General features: G+C 39.5%; 1 pseudogene; it reads left to right on the top strand.

Annotated features, from left to right (window-relative positions):
- The first annotated feature begins 361 nt into the window (after window positions 1-361).
- LOC101599047 lies at window positions 362-1,040 on the top strand (annotated as a pseudogene).
- The last annotated feature ends 14,532 nt before the right edge of the window (window positions 1,041-15,572 follow it).

Genomic DNA, 15,572 nt, shown 5'->3' with positions numbered 1-15,572 from the left:
ATCACAGGGACCTCACCCTACTGCACACATGCACTTCATGACCCACTTACCTGCAGTCTTCATGCTTTCAAAATTAGTACCAACTGTGTGGCATAGCCAAATGTTTTAATTCAAGGGGGAAATAAACCTTGACCTTGAAGAGCAGGTTATTTCTTTTGAATTCTTCAAGCCACCTACTTGCAAAAGAATTACTTTTACTCATTTGAGCCTTGGATGGGTGAATTTCAATGCAAAGTAGTTGGCCCACCTTTAAGGTTAGTAATCTACTTAACAATTGCAGCTTTAGGTGCCTAAAACCAGTCTCAATGTCAGTAAATTTGCTTGTATTTGTGAAGCTGGCCGGAAACGAGGGGGCGGAAAGATGGGACCTGGGTTCTTCTTCGTTCCCTCCACCGTCAAGATCTGGATTTCCAAGCACGCTTGTGACCACCCATGGGAAACGGTTACTACCACTGCCCTGCCATTCAGAAATACCCAAACCCAATGAACATGAGGGTGGTTGGCGTTGATGTACTCCGCGGACATATCGATCCTTCTGGAAAGCTGCACAACCGCAGGCTGCTCAGCACCGAGTGGGGACTGCCCTCCACTGTGAAGTCTCTTATTGGCACGGCAAGAATCAAACTGTATGCACAGGAGCACGGTGCCGTTGAACCTGCGAAGAAGACAGTGGAGCTGAAATCGAATATTTCATTCACTGATAAGGTTTCCCTAGACGAGAGAGACTTAGGCACAAACTACACCTTCGAGACCCAGGAAAGATTATTTTGATCCAGGAAGCCATGATCGCTGTGGAAGGAGTCAGCCTGGGCAGCTCCCTCCAAGGACTGGGGGCCAGCACCGTATCTTGCAGTGCGAGTAAACGCCGAGAAGCAACGGAGAGGTTGATCCATAAGTTAAACGCAGAGACTGAAGAACAGGCCGTTTCGGCAAGGGGATGCGCAAGGACTCCTATACCCGTGGCAAATGAGAGCAAGAGTGTGTGTACAGCGGCCGACCCTGGGCTCTTCAAGCTAACAGTATATGTGTTTGCTATTTAAAGAAAAAAATGCAAGTATTTTAAGTAGAAATTTTTTTGTTGTTGTTTAAATGAAGTGGGGTAAGACTGTGACTTGATGAAAATAAAAAGATACATGGCTTCGAAATCAAAAGGGTCACGTGAGGCTAATGTGGCTTGAAGCGACTGATTTTGAGGGCTGTGGAACTCATGTGAACAATCAACAGCTTTTCTAAAGTACTTGTAAGAAATTGATACTGATCTTGAGTTTCAGGGAGATTCTCTCCTGGCCCTGGCACTCTGGCTATGGACCAAGGCCACAATAAAACAGGGCCCCCCTCACTCCACACAGTTGCCTTACTGCTGTAGCTAGAATGGCATGCATGAGGAGGACCATGTCCTTTCAGATGACAATAATTTGTTTAAAACAACTTGCTCTGCTAAGAAGCATGGTATTTTGATTTGGTACTTAAATGATATTTTTGGATTGTAAATTAGCATTAATGTGTATATGACTCCAACAAAAGCATTGCTTTGTTGTGTTAAAGAGTACCGTATTGATTTGCCAAAGTTTTGTAACTTACTAAAATTCTCACCTTCCTTGGATGTGTCCTTGTTCACTGAGCACCCTGTAGGGGTGGGGTGTGGTACCCAGAACATGAAGTCCTTCCTTGAGTGAGTTTCACAGCAGAACTGCTGCCCCTGTCCTGTTGCATTTCACGTGCTCCTTAGAAAGTATGAGCTGTGTGTCACTTAGAAAGTGCCATGTGTCACAACCAGTCAGGTGTACTTCATGGTATTGGAATATGATTACTTTTTGAGGTAATTGACCACAATGCATCTTCTTTTACATGAGAGCTATATGTCATGTGACATTGCTTGATGTGGTCTTGATTCAAGACAAGGTTCCAGAAGTGACCACCTTGGGGTGTGTGGTTGACAGGAAACAATAGCTGGATAGGGGAACCCCAGTGTGAAGTTCAGGTTCTCCACACTGCAAAGTGCAAACCCAGAAAATGTTATTTGTTTCATGTTTTAGCAAGAGCTCATTCTGAGTGAGAGCTTTGAGACTGTAGTTGCTGTATATTTTTGTCAAAAGGTGATTGGTTCTCACCTTTATTTTACAGAACTTAATATGACCAATCTCATGTGGGGTTTCCTACTACAGATGAGTTAATATGTATACATAAGGGCCAGAAAAAGTATTACTATTTTTTTTAAACTTATTGTTTTCTTAAAATATTACTTAACCTTATTGGGGAAGTGTGAATCTACGGCTAGTTATAAAAGCAGATTAAGATTTCTTTTTTTTTTTGTAATTGGAGATGGCTTTTATAAATGAAATACCATTTCATCTGAATAGAACATTGCCAAATATCATTGTACAAAAAGTGAATTGTATAATTTCTGTGTTCTGGGAAAGGTACAATAATACCTTTATGAATATTTCTGGAAAAGTCCTCAACATATTTTACTTTGATCTAGTGATGAAATTCTATAAACTCAATTAATTGGTAAAATATAAATACACAAACGAACTCACTGAACATTTCAAGATTACCCTGGAATAAATGTTAGTAAATGCAGCCTTGAGCATCTTAACCTTATTTAATATTTACATGAACTTCCATGAAGTTAAAATCTTTCTGGTTAATAAAAACTTAATTTCTCTAAAAACGTTTTGCTTGAATTTTTCCTTTGACAAGCCATGCATTTTTCATATCTTTCTGTTCAATAGCTTCTGCTAATCACACCAGTCCATTATTTTTAAATTTAAGCTTAATCAAACTCTCAGGACATGGGCAGAAGAATGCAGCCAGCCTGTCTGCTAACAGTACAGTTCCAACAAAGTTTGCTCTTTGCCTTTAAACATTCATAAGCCAAACCTTCACAGTCCACAATTCTCTGTACATTTAGAATTTTCAAATTCTCAGCATAATAATACATCAAGCTCTGTTTATAGCACTGCAAGGCTTCTCCATTGCAAAGTAACAAATCCTTACACATTCCTCCAGCACACAATTTCCAAAAGTCCAAAATCCATATGGTCAGATTCATAACAGCAATGATACCACTTATCTAATACCAATTTACTGTTACTCTCAGTTTTGCATTGCTGGGACAAACATCCAACCAGAAGCCACTTAAGGCAGGAAAAGGGTTATTTCACACTTGCAAATTTCATGGGAACACCATCAATAGTAGAAGAAGCATCCATAGATGTAAGAAGAGATATCACCAAACAGCCAGCAAACATGGCACCTGCAAGCATGAACAGCCTGAGCTCCAAACTGCTCTCCACACACCTTAGAGCTGGACTCAAGGTCCACTACCAAACATAGCTTAGGGCTGGACACCAAGATCCAGTGACATCTGAAGAATTTATGAGTCACTGACCTTGCTAGAGAAATTCTTTTGGACCGTAAAACTTATAAGTTTGAAGATGGCTAGATTCCAGGGAATTATCAGGCCACCTAGGAAACAGCCCTAATTCCCTCTCAGTAGGTAATCAGTAAACAAAAGAGGAGGCTCTGTCTTCCCATTATTCACTCCCAAAGAAAAAGTAAATAGCAGATAGAGACAACCTAAAGTTTGTTTAACTACCCTCTCTCTCCCCATCTCAGGCTGTCCTGAAGCCTAGCTCCTTAAGCTCCCCAGTGGCCCACTCAAGGGGGCTGCCTTTCTCATTTCCCACAGGAGGTTGCCCCTCAGTATATTCCATTAAAGTCTGTGCTGTTGGGGTTGGCTCTTATTGTCTCTTTCTTATATTCCTCACAACACTCTGGCCAATCATGAATTCTAACAACATCGCCTCTGAGTGGGCTACTAGAGACGTTAAGTTACTTGCTTAATAAAACAACTGAATCTATGGGGCTGTACATTTAAACCATGACAATTATCTTTCTTCAACCATTTACTTTTAGATGAGTATTCATTTCTAAGTTTTATAATTTTCCAATTTATCTGAGTTCATCATTGTATCTTTTGTGTGCATATTAAATTTTTCATTTTTTGACATGCCAATGATGTCTTTGCTGTTATTTTTCTGTAATGATTTTTAGCAGGCTACAGCTTTTTCTTTAATTCTATTAGAATTTCTTAAAGATTCAATCATGTTCCTAGTTCTGGTTCCACCATGGTGGCCCAAACCACCCCCAGCCCAGCCTCCCAGCTGATTATAGCTAAAACCCAGAACAAAATACAAAAACCAACTAGCCTTCAGACTTTGAAAAGAAAGCAACAGCAGGAAGTTCATGAATGGGTATCAACTTAGAGAACAAGTATCCAGGGAGTGGGTTTCTTCTTTGGCATCCTTGTCCAGAGATATGGCCAGACCTCCATAATACAGCTGAACAGGCAACCAAAAGTCCAAGATCAATTCCTTTGGGAACCCAGGAAGCAGAAAATTGAGTGGAGGAATAGGAGAGAAAGAAGCTGAAGAATGGCACTCCCAAGTTCCTTGTATGAAAACTCAAAAGTCACAGTCTAAGCCTAGAGTGATGCTGAAACAAAGCCATTCAGCAAAGGTTCACTGGACAGAACTGAGTTTGGAGCCCTGACAACTTCCAGGTCAGTTCCAGGATTATGGCTAGAGTGATTTGTACTCAAACCAATGCAGCAAATGCTAAGAGAACTAAACTGAACATGAATCACAACTTATGAGAGATAAGGCAGAAAATACCTAACCAAGTTGATGGACTGCTAAAAGATGATGAGATAGGGTGGCATAGATGCTCTGGTGGGTAAAAGGCTTGCCACACTAGAATGATGATCTGAATGTGGCTTTGCCAGAACCCATGTAAAAACCTGCTGGTGTTGCTCACACCTATAATCCTAGCCCTGGGAAGGCAGGGCTGTGGTGCCCTGGCTAGCTACTTTAGCAAATCTGTGAGCGTTAGGTTCAGTGAGAGATCCTGTCTCAAAGAATGAAAGTGAACAGTGATTAAGGAAGACACTAATGTCTACCCCTGATCTCCACACATGTGGTGGTTTGATTCAGGTATCCCTCATAAACTTAGATGCTCTGAATGCTAGCTTCCCAGCTGATGGAGACTTGGGGATTAACATCTCCTGGAGGCAGTGTATTGTTGGGGGTGGGCTTATGGGTGTTATAGCCAGTTTCCCCTTGCAAGGGTTTGGCACACTCTCCTGTTGTATTGTGCACCTTATGTTGGGCAGGGTGTGATGTCCATCCTCTGCTTGTGCCACCATTTCCCCTGCCATCATGGAGCTTCCCCTCAAGCCTGTAAGCCAAAATGAACCTCTTTTCCCCACAAGCTACTCTTGGTTGGGTGATTTTTTACCAGTGATGAGAACCTGACTGCAACAGTAAAGAGGTACCAGGACTGCGGTTGCTACTAGACACCTGAATATGTGGCTTTGGACTTTTGGAACTGGTTTTCAACAGGAATGTGGCAGGATTTGAAACCTTGGCCTAAGAGATGCCTTGAAGTGCTGTAAGTACAGCTTGATGGACTATTCTGGTCTGAGCTGCAAGACCTGAATGCAGTAAGAACTGTGGACTGTGAGGTTTGGCTTATGAGGGTGAGATAGAGCTTTGCTTGGACTGGGCTGGAAGTTTTTGTGAAAAGCTTGCTGTTATGCCTGTGTCCTGAGAAGTTGTGCAGGGTTGCTTTGCATAGAAATGAACTGGTGTGAACAGAGGAATATGGCACAGAAAGAAAATTCTTTGGGTGAACTGCTGCCCATTTAGCTGCAATTGAGAGATTACAACCATTGAGATTGGGCCAGCTGACCTGCACTGGGGCAACAGGAAGAATGTAGACTCTTTTGAAGGGGCCCAAATGCTCAAGGAGTGTTCAGTTCTTCAATGTTTGCTTTATTCCCCATAGATTAACAAATTAGCACTCTATCTGGTACTGTGGAGTATAAGAAATGCAGGAAAGAGAGGGTCATTGAGTTTGCAACACAGTCTTGTGTTTTGGAAATGGCCATGGGCAATGTGAAGCAGGTTTGCTGGATGCCTGCATGGAGACCCCCATGGGGCCATGAGGATGAACCGTGGGTTGCAGTGGAGACCCAGTGGAGATGCCGGGACCACAACATGGCTGCTAAGGAAAGCTGCTGCTCCTGATGAAGTTTCCCAGGACTGTGAGTAGCCTAGTTGGAGGGGCAGAATTGGAATGACAGAGACTTATTATTGGTTAGAATTATCGAACTTGGATATTTTTCACTGGCTAGAGTTGTTGGACTTGAAGCTACAGAGTTCGATGTTTTCCCTGCTTGTTTCAAATCTTGTATTAGTTGAATATTTCTTTGCTTTGCCCAGTGTCATGTTTTGCAGTGTGAATATTTATTCTGTGCCATTATGGTTTTTTTGAGGTGGTTTTTTGATATTATGACTCAGTTAAAAGATCTTGGACTATGGGGATGTATGAACATCATTGGAATTGATAAAATCTATGGGAACTTTTAATGTTGGGTGAATGTATTACATTTTACATCATGTATGGTTATTAGTTTATGGGGGCCAGGGGCAGAATGTGGTGGTTTGATAAGGTGTCTCCCATAAACTTAGGTGTTCTGAATGCTAGCCTCCTAGTTGATGGAGATTTGGGAATGAATGCCTCTTGGAGGCAGTGTATTATTGATTGTGGGCTTATGGGTATTAAAGCCAGTTTCCCCTTACCAGTGTTTGGCACACTCTCCTGTTTCTGTTGTCCAATTTATGTTGGCCAGGACATGATGTCCACCCTCTACTCATACCATTGTTTTCCCCTGCCATTGTGGAGCTTCTCCTTGAGCCTGTAAGCCAAAATAAATCTCCTTTTCCCACAAGCTGTTCTTGATTGGGTGATTTCTACCAGCATTGAGAACCTGACTGTAACAACACACATGCATACCCATGCACACATATCCACACATAACCATTCAAACACACATATGAAAACATTTAAGCACATGTACATGTGTGCACATGTGCATGCACGTGTGCACACACCCACAAAGGTTGGTGGGATAATAAAGGGATCTACATGGTTTTAGAGTGTCTATATTTTATGTGAAGTGGTATTCTCTCTATAAATTCTATGTATGACTCTATATGGGCTATGAAAGGTGAAATATATAAATCATAATTGCCATGGTAACTGCTGAAAGAAAAAAATACAAAGAGATGTAGTATAGTAAAATGTGAATAAATTAACGGGATACAAATAGGTATCAAACAGCTGGGCATGGTGGCACATTCCTTTAATCCCAGCACTTGGGAGGCAGAGGTAGGAGGATTGCCATGTTCAAGGCCACCCTGAGATGACAGAGTTAATTCCAGGTCAGCCTGGACCAGAGTGAGACTCTACCTCGAGAAACTTAAAAAAAAAAAAAAAAAGGTATCAAAAGTTTTCCAAAGACATAGCAGTACTTATATTTAATGTTAATAGTCTATACATCCTCATTAAAACATTGAATTTGACAAAGTGGATTAACAGGAGGGCTATGAATATAGATTGATATCAATCAATAGAATGCTTGCCTAGCATACACAAGGCTTTATTAAAAGACCCTAGTAGAAGGTGCGTGCCCCACAAGCTTGCCAACTAGAATATGAATCCCCAGCACCTATGTAAGGCTAAACATGTAGTAGATCATGCATCTGTAATTACATAGCATCTATGGCAAAAAGAGGCAGAGTTAGGACAATCCCAAGCTATTCAGCCAGATAGTGTGACATTTTCAGTGGCAAGCAAGAGAGACCCTTTCTTAAAACTAGGTGAGAGGAGAGGACCAATCCCATGAGGTTGTTTTCTGATCTCTACACATATGCTGTAGCAAGCCTACATCATACACATACCATGCATACACATACACACACAAGCAATGGAGACCTTATTAATTTTAGTCTTATATGAAGCACATTTTAAGTGGATAGGCTGAAATAAAATTATAATGTAAATGAACAAGGAATGCCATATACACAGTGAGTATGTTAAAGCTGAAGTGTATACTTTTATTATTAAAACAGATTTTTAAATTTTTTATTTATTTATGGGAGTGAGACACACACACACAGAGAAAGAGAGAGATAGAGAGAGATAGAGAGAGAGAGAGAGAGAGAGAGAGAGAGAGAGAGAGAGAGAGAAATTGAGAATGGGTGTGCCAGGACTCTTGCCACTGCAAACAAACTCCAGACACATGCTTCACGTTGTGCATCTGGCTGACATGGGTTTTGGGGAATCAAACTCAGACCAGCAGCCTTTGCATGCAAAGTGCCTTTAACTGTGGAGCCATCACACTAGCCCTAAAACAGATTTTAACATGAAAAGATACCTGACATAGTTCATGATGATTGAAGAGACCACTCATCAGGAAATCATATAATTGTAAATGTGTATATCTAACAATCTAGCTTCAAAATGTGTGAAGCAAAAATTGACAGAACTAAAAACAGAAGTAGTAGTATATTTTAACACCTTTCTTATGAATTGATAAAATAACCGGACAAAAATCAGCAATGAAAGAGAAATGCTAAATATTATCATCTATCTTGATCTAATAATAGACATCTTTAGAATATGACATTCTGTAAATACAGAATACATATTTTTCAAGTGCACATGGCACATTCACCAAAATAAACTACACACACATGGTATATTCATGAAAGTAAATCCCATGAAAAAACAAGTGCCAGTATATTTTAAAGAACTGAAATTTTACAGTATGTATTCTTGAACCACAATGGAATTAAAGAACCAATCAATAATAATATACTCCAAATATGTTAGTTTTCTATGACTGGTATGACAAATTACTCAAAGCTTAATGGCTTAAAACAATACAAATTTATATTTTATAGCTCAGTGGTTTAGAAGCTCCCCAAATGGGTCTATCTGGGTAAAACTCAGTATGTCTGTAAGACTGTTGTATTAGTTAGGGTTTTCCAAACAAACAGAATCAATAGGATATTATGGACATATGGAAAACTATGCAAATTTATTTATATACACATTTATGAATGTATAGAATGTATATAAAATAGGGATTATCCCATGGAAATTACCATGGCCTATCTGCAGGCTGAGAAGCCAAGAAATGTAATAAGTGTAGTGCAATCCTAGACTGAAGATCGGAGCCCTGAGGGAGGGGATGTTCTGGTGTAGGTCCTGGGTCCAGGAGCAGGAGAACCAGGAGCTCCAGAGTCCCAGGGTAGATGGAGATGCATGTCTCAATTCAGGACAATGAAAGAGGATGTGCCTAACTCTAGCCCTTGCTTTTTTTTTTTTCTATTTGGAGACACAATCAATTGAATGATACCCACACTGTAAAGATGGATTCTGTGTTCCCCGAGGATCGGGTGGTTCCCCGAAGGCATCCAGGCAACTGTGGAGAGCAGGGTCTTGAGCAGCAGTGAGCTTAAAGGGATGTACACCCAGGAGGCGACTTCAGAGAGTAGTTCTGTTTCTTCAATAGGGAAATGGGTTTATAAGCAGTTGAGAGTGCAAAGAGGGTCCTAAGGGGGTTGGTGGGTTCAAAGGTTGCTAGCCAATGCCTAGGGAAGCTCTTTCCAGCAGTAGGGAGTCAGGTGATCTATGCAGTGGCAGGAACCGGGTAGCAGGGGGGTGAGCTATGTGAAGGCTGATAGATGATAAGGAGTTTCCTAGGCAACTGGACAAAGGTCACAGGGCAAAGCCTAATTTCAGGTGTGCCTGGCTTGGACAGGGAGTGGCCTACTGTAGCCCCTGTGTCCTAAGCCATGCCTGGCAATTCAGGCCCCTCTCCAGAAGGCTCCAGCCTGTGCCTGGCAGTGCCTGAGACAATCTATTGATTTAAATCCATGTTACACAAAGAGTGCCATGGGGGATAACCCACGGCAGTGTATTATTACCTGAATATTGTTTAACTCAATGAAGCTGACATGTGAAATTAACTACAAGACCACTCCTCATCAACTCGGTGCCCACCAACTTTGCATTAAACAGTACTTGCTTTGCAAAAATATGTGATAACAAGATCATTATTCCAAGCAACATAATGCAGGTATCTTTTATATAACTCAAACCATGCTAACATCTTCCACAGGAGAGGTAGTTAAATGCGTCAGTCAACAAGACAAGAAGGTTGGGGTTTGGCTCCAGTGACTGAACTGGAATACCAGGGAACATTGGACCACCACTCCCACTCCAGAGGGAAAGTAGGAAAGAGGACTTCTTTTTCTTTTCTTTTTTTTTGTTTTTTGTTTTTTGTTTTTCAAGGTAGGATCTCACTCTGGTTCAGACTGACCTGGAATTAACTATGTAGTTTCAGGGTGGCCTCAAACTCATAGTGATCCTCCTACCTCTGCCTTCCAAGTGCTGGGATTAAAGGCATGCACCACCATGCCCAGATGAGAGCTTCTTTTTCATGTTGAGTACTGATTTATGAATTTAGATTATTTTGTGTAATAATCCCTACCATATTCTACCAATATTTATTCTCAAAGGAGAAGAATATTTACTGATCAGCATGTGAGGTGAATTAAAATCTTCACATATTTATTCTTTCTCAGACCTGGGAGGGATGTTTCAAATTGCTAGAGTCTCAAGTCATAGTTAATGCTCAATATTTTAAGAACAATTTTCTCTCAGGAAGAGAAAATGAAGTTATTTTTGTTTGTTTTCCATAGAATACATTGAGATAACTCTTTTTATAGGTATCATTTTCCAAATTACCTTGCATATTAACTAGGAAGATGATTGGACATGAACATGGCTATATCACTACTAGATTATTTTCATTAAAAACAATACTCTGTGAGCTGGAGAGTTGGCTCAGAGGTTAATGTGCTAGCCTGCAAAGCCTAAGGACCAGGTTAGAATACCCAGTACCCACATAAAGGCAGATGCACAAGGTGGCACATGTGTATGGAGTTTGTTTGCAGTGGCTAGAGGTCCTTGTATTTCCCTTTCCCTTTCTCTCTCTGCCTCTTTCTCTCCCTTAAATAAGTAGTTACAAAAATAAATAAACATACAAATAAATATGGATATGTAAAAGGCTAGGCATGGTGGTGCATGCCTTTGATTGTAGCACACAGGAGGCTGAGGTAGGAGGATCACTGCAAGTTTGAGGTCAGTCTGGGCTACAGAGTGAGTTCCAGGATAGCCTGGGCTAGTGTGAGACCTTGCTTCAAAACTGGTAAAATTATTAAAAAGAAGATATTCTGTCTGGGCCAATTTTCTAGTACCAAAGTTCTCCACTGTAGCATGGAATGAAATATTTGAATATCTGCATATAATACAACCAGGCCTCTCTTTTAGGCTCCTCTTCCCTGCTTTTTGAGATGAATTGACTTTTTAAATCTAGTTTCCTAGAATGTGAAATTTATAATGAAGCTCACGACTTTGTTTTTGATCACTGCTTCATCTCCAACAACTCACTAAATGTTTATGTAATAAATCACTGTAAAAGGAATCATCTTACAAGGCAAGCAAATATAAATATTTACACAATGCCTCATTACTAGCTTTGAACATAAGTTTTCAGTAGCCAGTGAATGAGATAAGCTTGTTGAATAAATTATGATGTTCTGTTGTTCTATATCTTCTTTCTGGAATTTTGTATATCTATTTGTTATGCATTTCAATAGTTTGTTAATTAATTATAGTAAAAAATTCCAAGATATGGTTAAAATTTAAGTCATGGAATATTCATAATACCAACCTAGATATAGTGATTTTCATATAATATATAAGTTCTCTTGTTTGAAAAATTTATAAACTTACTCATTTGCTTCTTATAATAGTTTCCTGTTGCCAGTGAAACTAATTGCTACAGCTTTAGTGGTTTGCAACAGCACAAACATATTCTCTTACAGTTCTAGAGGTCAGAAGTCTAAGAGCAGTTTCACCAGGCTAAAGTCAAGATGTCTGTTAGCAGGAACAGTTCCTTGTGAAGTCTCTGTGGCAAAATGAGTTCCTGTCTCCTCCAATTTTTAGAGGCTGCATATTCCTTGGCTCATGGCTCCTTGCTTGCCATGACATGACTCTTTTCTGTACCATCTCTCTGCCAACAATTAGAGAGAAATTTGTGATAACATGGATAGTCCCCCTCAAATAAGATTACCCAGGGTAATCTTCCATTCCTCAGATTCTGAATTCTACATCATCTGTAAGGTTCTATTTGCCATATAAAGTAACATTCACAGGCTCTAAAAATTTGGGCCTTTATATCTTCATGAGACCATTGTCCATCTTCCTTGGTTAATTTAATTTTTTAATGAACATATTATTCTCTTGTAATAAAAATGTTTGAAGGGGGCTTCAGAGATTTCTCAGTGGTAAGGTACTTGCCTGCAAAGCCCAAGAACCCAAGTTTGATTCCCTGGTACCCACATAAAGCCAGATGCACAAGGTTACACATGTGTCTGGAGTTCATTTTCAGTGGCTACAGGTCTTGGAGTACCATTCTATCCATGTATATATATCTGCCTCTTCTTTCTCACACTCTTTTAAATAAATTAAGTAAATAAATACTTTAAAAAATTAAAAAAAATGTTTCTACTGATACTATTTACTGATTTGTGTTTTAGTCAATTAAATAATCTTGATTGCATTATAGTAAACTATATCTTTACAGAAAATACACATTTTTATCAAGTTTTCATCTCCAAAATGTCCTGAGCCTGTAGTTAGATGTTGTGGAGAGTTAGCGAGAGAGGTAGAGACTCCTGGGTCAGTGTACTGGTCACTTCTCACCAGGAAACAGCAACGGAAATTGACATTATTTCCTTTTGTTCTGACACTTCGCCTCTGAGGTTTTTTATTTATGGAAGGTGAAAATGTTAAAAACAGAAAACACATGCTTACTCAATTTCACATTCCCGCTAGAACTGACCCATTTTTTGAATATGCCACACTCTCTAAAATGTCCATCTGGCCTTCTTGTGGGCTGGCTCCCCTCCTCCCAGAGCTCTTTCCTTACTCTCCTTAGATGAGAGTGCAGTCCTCAGAGCTTCGTTCAGGTCTCACCAGGGAGCCTCGGTTAAGCCTCCCATAAGACCTCAGTGGTGGCGAGGCCCTGCCTGCATTCTGACAAAGGATGGCACCACTTCTTCCTTGCTCTATTTCTAGACAAGTGTGCTCCGTAGAAGGGTTCAGACCCTATAAGGCAGTAATACCAAAAATGTGCCTAGCATAGAGTAGATGTTTATTAAATGTGTGTGGATAAATTAAGGCTTGTCCATTAATTGTGAACTGAATAGACAAATGAAGTTTGATTTACTAAACTTTAGTATTTCAACATCTCTTCCTCTGTAGTTTTGATGCATGAATATTGTTTTGGAACATGTAGATATAGTAAGAAAATGTGTTCTCATTTATTACTGCTCTATGTTTATATTATATACATATACATAATACCATATGTTAGCATTTAAATGTGGTATTCTAGTGGATACATTAATATAGAGCAAATATTTGTCAATATTCCTCTGAAAATAATGCCCAGTATATCATATAATTTCTACCTCAGAACTCTGACAGAGGAGCCATATTTTATTTTTTTAAAAATCTTTATTATTACTTTTTGCATGTTATGTGTATGGTGTGCATGTGTACCCATATTTACATGTGTGTGGGTGCATATCTGTGTCTCATTGGCCTGGACTTCACCAATTAGGCTAGGATGGTTGGCTAGTAAGCTCCAGGGATTCACCTGACTCTGCCTGCCAAGTTCTAGGATTATAGACTCGTGTTACCCATGCCACCACACCTGGCCTTTACATGGTATTGAGAATTAAACTCAGATCCTCATGCTTGTGAAGCAAGCACTTAAGCAACTGAGCTATCTCCTGAGTCACTGAGGAGTCAATTTTATACAATAGGACTGTAGATATGTGAAATTATATCTATTGCCAACCCTATCTAAATAAAATTATATTTCCAATAAGAATATTTATTATTAAATGCTTTGATAATGAACTCTATCATTGTACTTTAATTTTTTAACAATATAAAATAAAAATATATTTATTAATTTCACCATAAAAGCTGCATAAATCTGCTTCATTGCAAGTTAGTCAAAAATAAAGATGGCAGGGCTGGAGAGATGGCTTAGCAGTTAAGCGCTTGCCTGTGAAGCCTAAGGACCCCGGTTCGAGGCTCAGTTCCCCAGGTCCCACGTTAGCCAGATGCACAAGGGGGCGCACGCGTCTGGAGTTCGTTTGCAGAGGTTGGAAGCCCTGGCGTGCCCATTCTCTCTCTCTCCTCTATCTGTCTTTCTCCCTGTGTCTGTCGCTCTCAAATAAATAAATAAAAAATGAGCAAAAAATATTAAAATAAAATAAAATAAAATAAAGATGTCAGTTAACTCTACATGAAGTATTTTGTATTTCAGACCTCTGAGAAGAAAATACAGGTTTGGGTTGACATGACAATTTACTTTTACTTGTTAATTTGAAAGAAGTATAGTTTGTAGCTAAACTAGAAATCTTCAAATTAAAGTTTGTCTTTCAATTATCAATTCTTAAATCAGTAACTTTGATGTAAAATCAGTGATCATCACTAATCAAAACTTCATAAGTTTTTACTTATTTTTGAAGATGATATTACTCAATTAATTAATTTATTATTGCTGTCAATCACATTTATTAGTTCAATTAGCTACTTAATACTTAGGTATAAATGTGTATATCAAGTGTTCATAAATAATTTTCATTGACTGAACCTTAGGTTGGAGTGGATCTTGCCTAATGGACTGGCAATAGGGTATCTTATCCAGACTCCACCCTTGAACCAATGATCCCCAGAATGTTGGTACTTCATTATACTATAGTGAGTGCCTCAACAGCTAGACACATGGCATGTACCAGCAGGGCAACTGACTCACAATGTGGCTTTGTGTCCACTGACTTCAAGCTATGAGGTAAACTGAGGATTTGGCCTTCAAATGCTCTGAGTGGCCAGCTTTAACCTGTTAGTACATTTATTTTGAGATTATTTTATGTATATAGAGATGAACAAGAATTTTTATGCATGGAAATTTAGCATCTTAAAACAACTAGGAAGGCTAGTTACATTTCTCAAGCTTGAAATGAGAGTTTAGAGATCATGCCTGCTAAGTGAGCACCTAGTGTCTTCAGAGCCTAATAGATGCATGCATAAATACGTACACCTTTTCCATGTCAAGTGCCTGAATCCTGGGACTATGAAAGACTAAAAATAATCACTGAATTTATTATGTGGTAATTATTTTTAAAATAAGGTTTCTTAAAACTATAGTGCTAGTAGTTTGCCCAGAATTAGAGAACCCCCCCTAAGGCTAGAATCTAGTCCTTTTGCCTAATTAGTCTATTTCTGTCTCTACAACATCATAAAAGTATAATTTAACAGTTTTTTTAAGCTACTATGCCTTCCAAAGTTCTGAGCCAAACATAATTTCATTATTCTCCACCTTGTGGTGAGAAGTGATGAGCAGAGCAGGACTTGGGTAAACTGATGAAAGTCCTTTGTTGCAGCCCATGGAAGTCATTCTAGTTAACTTATGCAAGAACAAAGTCCCTAAAGCATAGCATAGTTGGCACCACTACGACAGTCAGTCACTGTCCTTGCCAGGGATGGAGGCCACAGAATCAGGACACAGC

Source organism: Jaculus jaculus, chromosome 2, assembly GCF_020740685.1.
Source record: "Jaculus jaculus isolate mJacJac1 chromosome 2, mJacJac1.mat.Y.cur, whole genome shotgun sequence".
Classification (NCBI taxonomy): domain Eukaryota; kingdom Metazoa; phylum Chordata; class Mammalia; order Rodentia; family Dipodidae; genus Jaculus; species Jaculus jaculus.
The sequence above is the reverse complement of the archived record's forward strand: the minus strand, read 5'-3'. Positions and strand labels throughout refer to the sequence as shown.